The sequence below is a fragment of the Peromyscus maniculatus genome, chromosome 5, assembly GCF_049852395.1.
Source record: "Peromyscus maniculatus bairdii isolate BWxNUB_F1_BW_parent chromosome 5, HU_Pman_BW_mat_3.1, whole genome shotgun sequence".
In the NCBI taxonomy this organism is placed as follows: domain Eukaryota; kingdom Metazoa; phylum Chordata; class Mammalia; order Rodentia; family Cricetidae; genus Peromyscus; species Peromyscus maniculatus.
In genome coordinates this window covers 135,838,828-135,852,354 of record NC_134856.1, presented here as the reverse complement: position 1 = coordinate 135,852,354, position 13,527 = coordinate 135,838,828, and the positions used below count along the sequence as shown (strand labels likewise).

At 55.7% G+C, this 13,527-nt stretch overlaps 1 protein-coding gene and 1 long non-coding RNA gene across 8 annotated transcripts in view; one reads left to right on the top strand and one right to left on the bottom strand.

The window, feature by feature from the left end:
* Unc5a (unc-5 netrin receptor A) overlaps positions 1-13,527 on the bottom strand; it is a 57,220-nt gene that overhangs the window by 27,524 nt on the left and 16,169 nt on the right. For 2 of the 7 annotated variants that reach the window (XM_042278516.2, XM_076573386.1), the window contains exon 1: positions 2,900-2,998. The exons of 4 other annotated variants lie outside the window; for them this stretch is intronic. The gene's annotated coding sequence lies outside the window, so the exon portion shown is untranslated. Of the gene's footprint in view, positions 1-2,899; positions 3,001-13,527 lie in introns of those variants that run through there. One more of the 7 variants, XM_076573387.1, reaches the window with a different exon arrangement.
* On the top strand, positions 5,045-11,035 carry LOC121829631 (uncharacterized). Its single transcript, XR_013051664.1, has 3 exons — positions 5,045-6,423; positions 9,635-10,503; positions 10,675-11,035. It is a non-coding gene; the product is annotated as an uncharacterized LOC121829631 (long non-coding RNA).

Below are 13,527 nucleotides of genomic sequence, written 5' to 3'. Positions count from 1 at the left end.
TCAGCAGCCTGGCACCTCTGTGCCAAGCCGCCACTGTGCCAAGCCAACTCCATCTCTTCCACCTGTCTCCCACCCCTCTCCCCAGAGAGTGGCACCAGGATGAGAGGGGTCAGCTTCAGCAACACAAGTGTCTGCTCATCCAACAATTCCCACCAGGGCCTGCTGTGTGCGGACAACCCGCTGCAGGAGACTGAGGGCAGGAGACCTTCATCTGCCCCCTCAGCACAATGTGGGCACTGCCATTGGAGCGGCACAAATGGAGTGTGGCAGGGGATGGGAGGGCAGAGAGAGAGAGAGAGAGAGAGAGAGAGAGAGAGAGAGAGAGAGAGAGAGAGAGAGAGAAAGGGAGAGAGAGAAAGGGAGAGAGAGGGAGGGAGGGAGCACTCGAGGGGCCAGCTCTCCTTCCAGGCTTGGAAGCTGCTCCCTGAGGAAGGCAGGGGCAGAACCTTTGTGTATCTGTGTGTCCACCCTGCTCCTCAGCATGTCTGCCCCCGCTGAGATGCACTCCAGACACAAGCAGCCACAGGCTGGCTTGCTTCAAGGTCGGCTTGACCTCCTTCTGGTCCAATTCACCGCCCGGCAGCCTTGGCTCCCTCAGGTCCTCAGCACCGGGATTGCTGACTCTCCCTGCCGTCCTTGGCTTCTCCTGACACCAAATGTGGTGCTGGGCCCTGAGTGGCAGCTTGGAATTGCCATGCAGGGCAAAATCAGGTTTGATCTCTCTCTGGAGCCCACCCACCGGTGGAAGACAGACACTGGCCAGATCGGCAGAGTGGCGAGACTAAGGTCGTAGTCCTCATCGGCGTTGGCTCAGGGACAGCGCTGGCGGAAGCAGCAAATCCCTGGGGAAGCTGATCTGGGTGCCCTGGGCAGGTCCCTGCAGCAGGCATCGCCAGCCTGTGTAAGATGCCACAGCACAAGGCCCAGGGGTCTGTGAGGATGTCCTTCAAGGTCAAAACACCACTCGTTGGCGGCTCCGCCCCCCGCCCCCCATCCTGTGTCTGGGTCCTCCTGAGGTGCTTCTGCCCACCACTGAGTCACCGTCCCCACCTGGCAAAGGCGCGCTGGGCCTGACTGCTCTCTGAGGCGCCTCGCTCCCTGCTGGCCCCTCTCTTTGCTCTTAAACAACAAGGGGTTTCACAAGGGCCCCAGAGCAGGACATTTCTCCTCAGCCACCCAGGAGTGGGGCTGTGTGATCTGTTTCTTGTGCATGCTCAAAAGACATCATCACCCTGGATGGAAACCAGCTGGACTGGCTCTTGTTTATTTTTCTCCTGCCCTTTGACAGCCATGCTGCCCTGAGTACCCCGAACTCTAGGCCGCAGAGGGCTTCAGGGTGCTTTCTGTAATTGGCAGGCATGGAATGCAGCACATAGGTCCTGTGTGGGCATGGGGAGCAGACAGTGTTGGAGGGCACCTCAGGCTGGCTACTGCAGAAGATGTGACACCTGGTGGCAGTTGCATTGGTGGCCACAGCACTGGATATGGGAGAACAGAGAAGTGACAGGGCCCAGAGAAAGGGTGACACTGTCCCACAGTAGCGGGTGGGAGGCCACCTGACGTAGCGGCCCTAGAGAGGGGATGTGCCCGCACAAGGCATCCTCCTAAGTTTGAGGCTAGGTGGGGCAGAAAGAGATGGCTGTCGTTCCCAGCTCAGGCGACTGAGTGGATGCCAGGGCAGCCGGGCATAAATAAACAGCCTGCCGTGCACTGTCCGGGGAGCAGAGGCGGGGTGCCTCTGCCAAGCTGCAGAGGCACCAGCCTGCTCTGTGGCGAGCACAGGTCAGGGAGTCCACAGCTGGCCCTGAGGTCTGATGCCAAGAGCTCTTGTGGACGGGGTGAGTCGCTGGGCCACAGTGCTGTGGGTGCCTAGCTCCAGCTGATGGCAGCAGGCGTGGTGCCGTCCCCTCACGGGCTGCAGCCCGGTGGCATCAGGCCCCGGGGTCTAACCCCCACACAGGACCAGGCAGCTAGCTCCACACAAACATGGCTTTTCTGCCCGCTGCTGAGGAAATGGAAGAGGCCTCATCCAGGCATGTTCCCCTGACCTAGGTACAGTCTGCCAGACTCCCACTGGCCCTCCCACAGCCCTTCTGGAAGCCCTGGGCACCAGTTCAGCTCAGCTCTTCTTCAGTGTTGTCCTCCTGGCTCCGACAGGACACTTCCACGTCTCTGAGTGGAAATAAACCATCTTTCCACTGTCTCGGGCGGGCATGAGGAGGGCCCAGGAGAGCAGAGCCACGCCGCATGGGGCAGGTGTAGACCCACAGCCAAGACGTGGAAGAGGACAGCCATGGCTGCCCCGCACCCTAGCGTCCCTTGGGGTTCCAGGATCTGTCCTGAGGATCTGCCAGCACCTAGGGCTCAGATCTCTGACACTTGCATCACCTTGGACCTGAGTTCAGCTGTGTTTATCTTTTTTTTTTTTTTTTTTTTTTTTTTTTTTTTTTTGGTTTTTTCGAGACAGGGTTTCTCTGTGTAGCTTTGCGCCTTTCCTGGAGCTCACTTGGTAGCCCAGGCTGGCCTCGAACTCACAAAGATCCGCCTGCCTCTGCCTCCCGAGTGCTGGGATTAAAGGCGTGCGCCACCACGCCCGGCCAGCTGTGTTTATCTTAAAAGTGCCTTATCCACCCGACCCTGTTATGCGGCCTCATGGGCTTTAACTCTCTCTAGCCCCCCTCCCCCACACCCCCACCTACTGTCTCTGTAAACACTCCTCTCCTCTGTGCCTATAATTAGCCCCAAATAGAATAATTCATAACAAACTTTATTTCTTGTGGCATCTTTCTCGCTAATGTGTCACTGAGCTCCTCACAGCATCAGCAGGAGGGAAGCCAGTCTCGGGGAATGGCTGAGAACCTTGCCCACCCCCGGCAGACACCCATCCTGGGACACCTACCTTTTCTAGAACGTTACAGAAACGGGCACACGTAGCATGTCGTTTTGGGGTCTGGCTTCTTCCACAGTGCCCTGCTTCTGCCGTCCCCTGGGCTGTTCTCTAAACACACAGCGAACACCCTTCTGTCTCTGGGCAGCAATTGTGATGCGGGTGAATCGCAGAGCATCTGATCATTCTTCTACAAGCAACCTCTGCCCACCCTAGACCTTTGATTCTCCGGGAGTGGGGCTGCTGGGGCCCACAGCAGACACGCTGCATTAGGAAGTGACCCTGTCTTTGCCATGTGCTCTGTTGCTATTTATCGTGACATCTCGGACTCTTCTCTCAACAGCGGTGACTCTTCTATGCCCATTTTGCCGATGACAAACTGTGCTGGTCCACACAGCGAGATGTCGGTGAGCCAGACAGAACGGCCCGAGTCTGTGTCCCAAGACCTCTGCTCTCGCCACCAGAGTGAGGGGCTCTATGCTGAGTGGGGCTGCAACCCGGACGCTAGAGGCCCCAGTCCCAGTTCCCCTAGAGCCAGATGTACACCTCAGACTCTGCCATGTCTGTCTGCACTGGCATCCGCAACCACCTTTGTCACTAAGAACCTCTATGGGCGCAAGGAAGTCGATTAGAGCCAACACTGGGCACCTGCTATGATAGTTTACCATTACTACAAGCTCTGAACCCCAACATTACAGATTTAGCTAAGGAGTCAGAAAACTGCTTCTGGTGTTCCCACGGCCTGACAAAGTATGACCACGTCCTGACACCTCCACTCAGCCAAGCCACGCCCCCATTTCTGGAGAAGGAAGGGGTGGGGCTTCTTAGCCAGTGAGGAAACACATGCCCAGGCATGAGGGGCATAGTTCTGCTCTGGATGGCTGAAGGGCAGTAGCCCTCTCTGGCACCCTTGAGAAAAGTGGTCAGGGGGCCATGGGGACAGGTCTCCCCTTTGGTACCACTTGTCCCACACAGAAGGGCTTTCTTGGAAGCTGGCTTAGACTCAGTCAGTCCTCTTGGCTGAGATTCAGGGAACAGACACGCGGAGAGGTGAGGTGGAAAAATCTCCTTTGCCCTTGCAGCTGGCTTCCTCTAGGAAATGTTCCTGGGACTCCAGGGACAGAGACTCCTCAAAGCACCGACCGCCAGCCAAGCACAAAGCCAGCAACCCCTAGACAGGTCCTCGGGGAGGTGGCGGGGGGAGAGAAGGAGGTGGGTCACCCCCCTTTGGAACCCAGGAGCTCAGAAGGGAAATTGAGTGTGAGTTCGTTAGGGAGCCTGGTGGGAATGAATAATGGCTCTCGGCTCTTGTACCCTGCGCCCCAATTCACCACCTAGCTCTTGTCTCTACACCCCCCCCAACCTCCCTCCAATGCCTCTGACACTCAGCTCCTCCTTTCCCGTAGACCCACAGGCTCCTCCCCACACTCCAGTGACACCATGGTACAGTTCTGTAGAAGGAAGCAGCAGCAGCTCAGTTCCGCAGCAGGAAACGGAAACAGAGCCCAGGGTGCTGCCGGACTCAGCCTCACCTCCCAGCAGCAGGAAACAGAGCCCGGGGTGCTGCCGGACTCAGCCTCACCCCCCAGCTCCGTTCTCTTGGCTTCCCCACTGAGCCTTCTCCAACTGCCTCCACCCTTAGACTGGGTCACCTCCTCCACGCGCCTCCTCGGCCTTCTTGTCACACTCAGACTGACCCTGCCAGGCAGCTTCAGGGGCAAGAACTCTATTCCCAGGCCAGAGCAAGGCCAGGCTGTGTGATCTGGGCACAGCAGAGCCCTCCACTCCCTGGCCAGAGTGGGGTGCAGTGGTGCTATCATCTCACCCCACTGAGCCGGTGAGACTGTGTGGCCATCCAGTGCCCCAGCCCTGGGACACATGTCTGCTCTCCTCGTTGCCTGCAGACCTTGTTGCCTCAAGCTCTTGGTGCCTCCTGCTCTAATGCCCCCGTGTCTGAGCAACCCAGCATTACCTCCATCTCTCTAGAGAGGCGCTAGGTGATTTGGAGGATGTAGCAAGGGTAGGGCACAACAAAGGAGCGGTCAAACAAAGTGCTGTGGGAGCCCAGGAGGTGGCGGTGCCTCGGAGCAGAGAGGATGTCAGAGAGACTGTAGCAAAACTGACCTTGTGCGGAGAGCACAGAGACATCAGCAGGTGGGATGGCCAGACGCAAGTCAGACAGGGGCAGAGAAGGGACTTCAGGCGCAGGTACTGGGGGCCTTTAGCTGCATCCCTGGCCTCTCTCTCTCTTTCCCCCACAAATAGTGGCTCCATTTTCTTTGAGGAGTCTGCCACTGTTCCATAATTAGCCAACTGGTTTGGATGAAACCTTGCCTTAAGAGTTCCAGGGTGCATCCTGGTTGCCTCCAATCAACTGTGTCTCTTATCTTGGGAACGGCAGTTGGCTTGCATGGGCATGGGAAACAGTGAATGAAGTCCTAGGAGTGGGAAAAGAACTGAGGGCCGGGGCTGCTGCAGCCACCCTGTCGCCAGACGGCATGGAGAGCCTGGGGCTGAGAGAACAGTCCAGAGTGACTGAGTGTGTGGATCAGGCTTGCACGAGTCAGCTCTACCTGTGGGCTTTTCAGTTACAAGAATCAATAATACCCACTTACAGCCGGGCGGTCACCTTTAATCCCAGCACTCAGGGGCAGAGGCAGGCGGATCTCTGTGAGTTCCAGGCCAGCCTGGGCTACAGAGAGAGTTCCAGGAAAGGCGCAAAGCTACACAGAGAAAGCTTGTCTCAAAAAAAAAAAAAAAAAAAAAAAAAAATCCCACATCTCACATCAGCATGAGCCTCACCAATCCCTGTCTCCTGCCTCACTAGCCCCCTGACAGAGTCTGTTAGGAAACATGGTAACAGTTCTAGTCCATTTTTTGATTACTGTAACAGAATACCCGAGGCAGGCTAGCCTTATAAAGAAAAGAGGTTTACTTCATTCAGAGTTTTGTTTTTACATTACTGAGATTGAACGGGGCCTTGCACTTGCTAGGGAAGAACTGAGCTGTACCTCTCCACCCCTTAGCCCACAATTGTGGAGTTGAAAAGCCTCCCTAGTTCAACCTCTGGTGAGGAGCCTATGGAAGTTGCCATCTCAGCAGTCGACGTGTGCCTGGGAACAAGAGGTCAGGTCACCAGATGGAGCCAGAGCACTGGGGAGGGCCAGGCATGCTCTTCTTATAACCACCCTGTGTGGGAACGAAGGGACCATGACTACTACTTTAATCTCATCTGAGAGCAGAGCCTACAATATACCAAGACCCCCCCCCCCCAGGTCCACCTCTTAAAGGCCCCACCACCCCCTTCACCTGTGCACCAAGAACCAAGCCTCCAGCATGTGACCCACTGGGGGACACTTGAGCCATACCCAACCACAGCAGCCACTTTGCCTGGGACAAGATCTGAGAACTTCAGTGGACGCCTACAGGATGAGTCTCCACCCACAAAGGGAGCTCCACACTGGACGGCCCTTTTCAGTAACTTTCTCATAAACAGTCTGGTACACAGCGGGAGCCCCATGCATCTTTGAAAGTGGGTAAGTGAATTCTCCAGAGAGCTCTTAGGGGTGGTGGTGGGGACCCCACAGGATCTAGCAGAGGTCATGGCTGGCAGAGCACAGCTCTAATTAAACTGGCTTTAAGTATGTGAGGTACGGGGAGCTGTCCACGTACTGAACCGCTGTCCAGGGCTAGACTACTGTCCATGGTACTAACGCACCAGTCACGGCTAACCTCACAGCCAACTGGCTCTGTGGCTGTTTGGAAAGAACTAAAAACATCTTAGGAACCTGCGCGGGGGGAGTAGATGCCATAGCTTTCCTGTCCCTGTTCATCTCTCTCCCAGAAGGCCTTCTGCACGAGGCAGATAGCCTGGCAGAGGTCCAATCAGCCAGTTCCCTCTTCACGACCGTGTCTCCATCCTGGTGCCTAAGCTTTCCAGGGCTGCAGGTCCCAGAAGGGCTCAAACGTCAACTCAGTGCTGGGGACCCTGGAGAAGCAAGCCAGGCAGAGACAGGCGCTGGGAAGGTAGCCGGAAAGATAGGCTGCATGCCAACAGCCGTCTCCAGGGGGCCGGGCAGGTGACTCTAGTCTTCATGATCTCATGGTGCCTGAGCTGGACAACAGTGTCCAGAGGGAGGGTGGCTTCCCTGTGATGGTAAGGGCCCGTGGCTGGCACTGTTAAGACTGCAGATATGAATGTGGGGTAGAAAAGTCCATGGGTCAGACCTCAACATGGGTGCTGGAGCATCGGCGGTGGTGGTGGGGTGGGGGAGGGCGGATTAAACTTGGGTGCTGGAGTAGCGGTGAGGGTAAAGGGGCGGGGTGGAGAGGTGTCGGAGAGCAGAAGTGAGCTGTGGGAGAGAAAGGAGCTGTGCATGCTTGCAGACCTGCATGCAGACGGGGCTAGCCCGCGGTCATGGCTGCCCAGGCATTTGGCCGTGGTGGGGACTTCCTCTATGGTATCATCTTCTTGGGGCAGAGGGCCCCTCACGCTCTAATTTTGCCCAGGAACCATTCTGGTTCTGCAATCCATGAACTTATCTAAACCCTTCTGGAAGCAATTTATATTTCCAGCCCGTATCACCTCTAGGGGAAATGATTTTCAAAGTTTGTTCCCCGCCGAGTACAGCAGGATTTCCTGTTATTGGTTTTAAACCTGCCTTCTCCCGAGCGTGGCTGGGGGCCGGGGAGGGGGGGGGGCTGCCTCTGAGGCGTAATTTAGCCGAGGCCCCTTCTGGCTGGTTTTCTAGACTTCTTTCATGTGTCCTCACAGACTCTTCTTCCTGAACTTGTCCCAGGTGGGCCAGGATGACTTTACAGGACCGGTCCCCTTTCGACATAGCTCTCTCTCTCTCTCTCTCTCTACAGCCACTCAGCTTTCGGCAACTTCACCTATTACCAGCATAGCGTCATCTCTGGAGATTCAGTGCCACCAATCCACAGATTTGCAAACTGGGTTACAACAGCACACAGATCTGTGACTGAACACCGTTTCCCCACAACTCTGACTGGCATGCCTCTAAGAAACCATAACCACAGTGGGCCACACTGCAGGGTGTGGTCACCCTCAGCCCTGCGATGGGGAAAGGGGCATGGATGATGATTCCTCCAGATCCCTTCCCATCCTCTCCAGCTCACTGCTGTCCTTGTGGGTCCCAAACTCCCTCCACCTAGACAGTGTCCATCCCATGACCCCATCAGGGCCACCTTCTGCCCTGCCCAGAGCCTTTCAAGTTAAGATGTCCCCTAATGCCATCCTTCATCAGCGTGGCCTTTTACCACCACTCAAAAGAGTTGAGATTTAACTGCAAAATCCATAATTTTACCATACATAAACTCCTCCAGGTCTTTTATTTAAATGTTGAGAGAGAGAGAGAGAGAGAGAGAGAGAGAGAGAGAGAGAGAGAGAGAGAAGCTTTGATTCTGCCCAAAAGCACGTCTCCCACTTCTCCAAGCAGGCTGTTCGGCCTCCACATCTTGTTTCTTTTCTTTCTTGTCAGCTATTTCTTGATGAGAAAACAGTTGCTTCGAATTCCAGATGAATCCATTTCTAAGACCCTTTTTATACAGGGTGCCTCTACGCTCCTGCTCAGGTGTACATGTAGTTCCAATCATCTCTACACCTCCCTCCTCCCCACCCAGCCGCACACCTGCACATCGGCAGGAGCTCAGAGATGTCCTCTGCAGAGCTCCGTGATCTCACGTGTTTGTCACGAGGGAAGGGGACAGAGCCAGGCAGGAAATGCCACCACGGGAGAGAAGCGCACGAGAGGCCGAGGAGCATCTGCAGTTCCTGGGAAAGGAGTAGGGGCCCTCCTGAAATCTGGACCTCGGTGGCTGGAGGATCCTGGATGAGGGCTGCTCCTGGCCACCGTAGGAGCCCAGTGGCCCCCACCCAAGAGCATTTGCAGGACACTGGCATACTGTACTGGCCAGTGGCCACTGCTGACAGGGGAGAGACAGCACTGGCTGTGAAGGACGGGCTTCTGGAGCCAGCAGCAAGGTCACCTTCACCCATGGGCGCATCCATCCCCGGTGCCCAGGGCCAATGTCCACTTCTAGGTGTACAAGCCAGCGAGGCCCTATCCTCAGGCTCAAGTGGTGTGTGAGAACACCTGTCCTCCCAAGGAAGCCAGGCCAAGCTCTGTCTGTCCTTGGCAATGCCCCATAGCATGAGGGGCTTGCCCACATTACCTGGGGCTTCTGAGCACTTCCATGAGACGCAGTGGCCCTTGGAAGTCCCAAAGAGTTGGTGACTCCCGGCCATGTCATGCAACGGCCAGAGAGGCCCACACACCGCTGTCCCCTCGCACCCCGATCTGCCTTTTGCCTGCTGCACTGGTTAGCGTCTCTCCTCACCGCTGGTGCAGGGTAGGCCCAGCCTGACGGCAGCTCTGGCCTGGAACACTGAGGCTGCTCCCCAGGGAGCCCTGATAACAAGCACTCAGCTCCACAGAGACCTGGGAGGGAGACAGACACTGGCAAATTGAATTGCAATCAGAGACTCCATCTCCCAGCACTTTGGGACAGCTTCTCTCAGAGGCTGGGGTGGGATGGCTCACAGGGACACAGGTAGAGGAGGGCAGGGATGAAGGAGGGATCAGCAGGGACAGGACTGAAGGGGGAAGTATTTACCCAGTCCACCAAGTCTGTCCCTAGCAAACTCTCTGTGCCATCGCTGTGGTTCTGACACCAGGTTCTCTGACTCCCCTCTTCCTCCTCTCTTGGCATTTTTCTCCCCCTTAGGGTCCACAGGGGAGAAGACTCAACAGAAAGATCTTTAAATGAATGGCCCCTCCCTGGCCCTGGGGAATATATTAGGGCTGAAGTGATGGCCGAAACGGGACAGTAATCCAGGGAAGACAGGGAGACGAATCGGGCAGGCTGGACCACTAATGCCATCCATGCATCACAGCAGGGCCTGGGAGCAGAGAGCCACTTCTCAGCCACAGACAGGACCAGGACAGAAGAGATGGGAGGGGGCCCTGTCCAGCTCCTTTGCTCTCCTCTGCATGCCTGATGCCTTGGAATTATTTCATTTCTTCACCTGCTCACTGGTGTGCGGCCTGTTTCCGCCCTTGAGCATCAGCTCCATGAGGGCACACACGCAGCATCACGGGACGTCCCAGAGCCCAGAGCAGACAAGAGCATTTGGCGACCACTTGTTGAAAACGTGAGGTGATGTATGAAAGAACGATGGGCAGGCGAGTAAAGTGATGAGCGAAATCATCCAGGGCAAACCCACAGCCTGTACCCCAACCTGTCCTGGAGAGGAAGCCAGCCTGCACCCCAGATTGTCCTGGAGGGGAAGCCAGCCTGCATCCCAGATTGTCCTGGAGGGGAAGCCAGCCTGCACCCCAGATTGTCCTGGAGGGGAAGCCAGCCTGCACCCCAGATTGTCCTGGAGGGGAAGCCAGCCTGCACCCCAGATTGCCTGGAGAAGAGGCCAGCTTGGAGGATGCCTCGAGACCCCCCCCCCCCCCCCCCGTCCCACACACCAGCCTGAACTTTCTCTCCAGTAGTCCCCCTTTACTCCAGTGTCGTCCCCTGGCCTTAGTCAGGACCTCTGTTCTGGATGCCAGACCGACCACTGCACCTGCCGGGGACTTAAAAAGGTGAGTCTTCAGAGAGGTCAGCCGGACCCAGGCCCTTGGTGTCCCCTCCCCGGGGTGAGCAAACGGTGCTGTCCACTCTGTTGATGCCTTTTCTGCCTGTCTTCCATCAGCCGTTCACTGGGATCTTTCCAAAGAACAAATCTGATTACAATGTGTTTTCCTGATTTCAAGTCTTCAACAGCTCCCATCCTCTCTGGAAAGGACCACACTCCTTGATATGGAGGTAATGGACAGGTGCAATGTGGGCCCTACAGATCTTCACAGCCTCAGAGTACCATGACAGAAGAATGGACGGCCACTGCACTCATTCGACAGGTGAGGAAAACTGAGCTATAATTAAGTAGTTAAGTGGAAAGCTCCAGGTTAAACAGTAATAATAAAAATTGTGATTAGAGCTAAGCAGTGGTGGCACACGCCTTTAATCCCAGTACTCAGGAGGCAGAGGCAGGTAGATCTCTGTGAGTTCGAGGCCAGCCTGGGCTACAGAGTGAGTTCCAAGACAGCCAGGGCTACACAGAGAAACCCTGTCTTGAAAAACAAACAAAAAAATTGTGATTAGAGCAAAAAATGGAGCCAAGTATGCCCACACAGCTTCTCAGGAGACTGAGGCAGGAGGATCACTTGAGCCCCAGAGTTCAAGGCCATCCTACCAACATAGCAAGACATCGTCCTAAAAATTAAAAACAAAATCAAAATGGACAGGCATAGATTCTCTTCATGACACTGTCCTGAGCAAGTCACAAAAGTAACCTAGTTCATCTTCACCAGCTTGTAGACACCAGGCTGTTAGCCCGACCTTTGAACTCTCTGTACCTCAGTCTCCACATCTGAAAGATGGGGCTCACACTCACAGCCCTCTTCAAAGCTCCACTGCGAGGCTTCAGAGAAGAAATGTGTGACCATGCTCAGGGCAAAAGAGTCTCAGCTGGGTCATAACACAGCGGCAGTGGCCTCTGGGGAAGACGGTGTGTCCAGTGAGGGACTGAAGACCTCAGCCAGGAAGCAGTTGCCATTGCCCAGGATCTGGGGGGCACAAGTGGGGAGGGGAAGCAGGGTGGGCTAAAAGGATTTCCAGGAAGGACCGGTTCTGGGCAGTACAGAAGGAATCCAATAGGGAACCAGGACACCAGCCAGGTGTGGTGGAGGGGTGTGCATGTCCCAGAACCAGGAAACCAGCCAGGTGTGGTGGAGGGGTGTGCATGTCCCAGAGCCAGGACACCAGGCAGGTGTGGTAGAGAGGTGTGCATGTCACAGAGCCAGGACACCAGCCAGGTGTGGTGGAGGGGTGTGCATGTCCCAGAGCCAGGACACCAGCCAGGTGTGGTGGAGGGGTGTGCATGTCCCAGAGCCAGGACACCAGCCAGGTGTGGTGGAGGGGTGTGCATGTCCCAGAGCCAGGACACCAGCCAGGTGTGGTGGAGGGGTGTGCATGTCCCAGAGCCAGGACACCAGCCAGGTGTGGCGGAGGGGTGTGCATGTTACGGCACAGGTGAGGAGCAGGCCTGCATAGGGACCAGTCCGTACCCACACCAGCAGTTCTCCCATTCAGTGGCAAGAGGTGCCAACCCAATAGTCACCCCTAAAGGGCTGCTGGACCCTGTGTACTTGCTGGCTGGCTGCAGGCTTTCCTGGGAGGAGAAGGCAAGTGTCCTTACTATGTTACAGAGACAGGTTGTGGGCAAAGGGGTGCCTGGCACAAGGCTGGGGACAGGGGGGTTAGGGGTTCCACACCAGTTGACTGAAGTTGCCAGCTGCAGCCACATAAATCGTACCCTGGCCCAGGCTGGCGTCCATTAACATGAAAGATTCCATCGCACTTTACAGCCTCCCTGTCTTGTACGGCGACAGCAGGTAATTAAAACAATAATTGTTTTCTGATGTTGCTTCTGCTGAACGATAAAAGCTTCCAGTTATTTTCCTTTCACTGGTGGGGGGGGGTGTCAGTATTGAGGGAGGGTGTCAGTATTGAGGGAGGGTCTGACCCGGGGAGTGGGGGCAGGGCCACAGGAGTTGGGGAGGTAAAGTTTGCAGAGCATTCTGTATGGCTGTCAGAGAAAGGCCTGAAGGAAAGAGCCTGGTTCTGGCTCAACACAACACACACACACACACACACACACACACACACACACACACACACACACGCACACACACGCACACACACACACACATGCATACACACACTATAACACACACACACACTCATATACATGCATACACACATACATATATGCATACACACACACCATACACACACACATACATACATACATACACACAAAGACAACACAGACACAGACACACACACACACACCCTCCTCTCTGGAGAGAACCACACAGCTTGGAAGCCCCAGGAAAAAGACAGGAAGATCACGACCAAGAAGGCTCTCAACAATGGACCCGAGGAGACCGTCTGCCTAAAGCAAGGGAACGCTTCACAGTGACTCTTGGACACCCAGAGAGGGAGGCACAGACCTTGAATGCAGGTGATGGGGAAGAGGGAGGGCTGAGGGCCTGGAGTGCCAGTCCATTAACACGTCTGCTTCCTGCAGATCCATCCATCATCCGCCCACAGGATCGGTGAGCATAAGAAACACAGTCCCTGCCCTCAAGAAACTTAAGCTGTAGAGGAGAGAGGCCTAAAGGAGAGAAGTGAACAATTCAACAAAGAAGGGCCACCCCGTTGCTGATAGAGGAAACTAAAGCAGAGAGAGAATGGCGGGATCCTGGGAACGCTGGATGTCTAGGGAAGGCCTCTCTGCGGTGACACCGAGTGAGGCGGATGGACATGGAGAACCCAGGAGAAGATGGAGGTTGAAGCTTCTGGACCCCTGAACTGCATCCTCAGACTCTACCATCTCCACTCCGTCACCTACCTGCCTGCCTTTCCACACTCGGACTCATGCCCGCCCAGGAAGCTTTGGAAGTAGAGGCGGAGCAATGACTGCTTACACAGGCAACATGAATGACATCATACTTGGGGGTTCCCTCACCTTGGCCCGCACTGCCCAGGCCTACAACATGTCA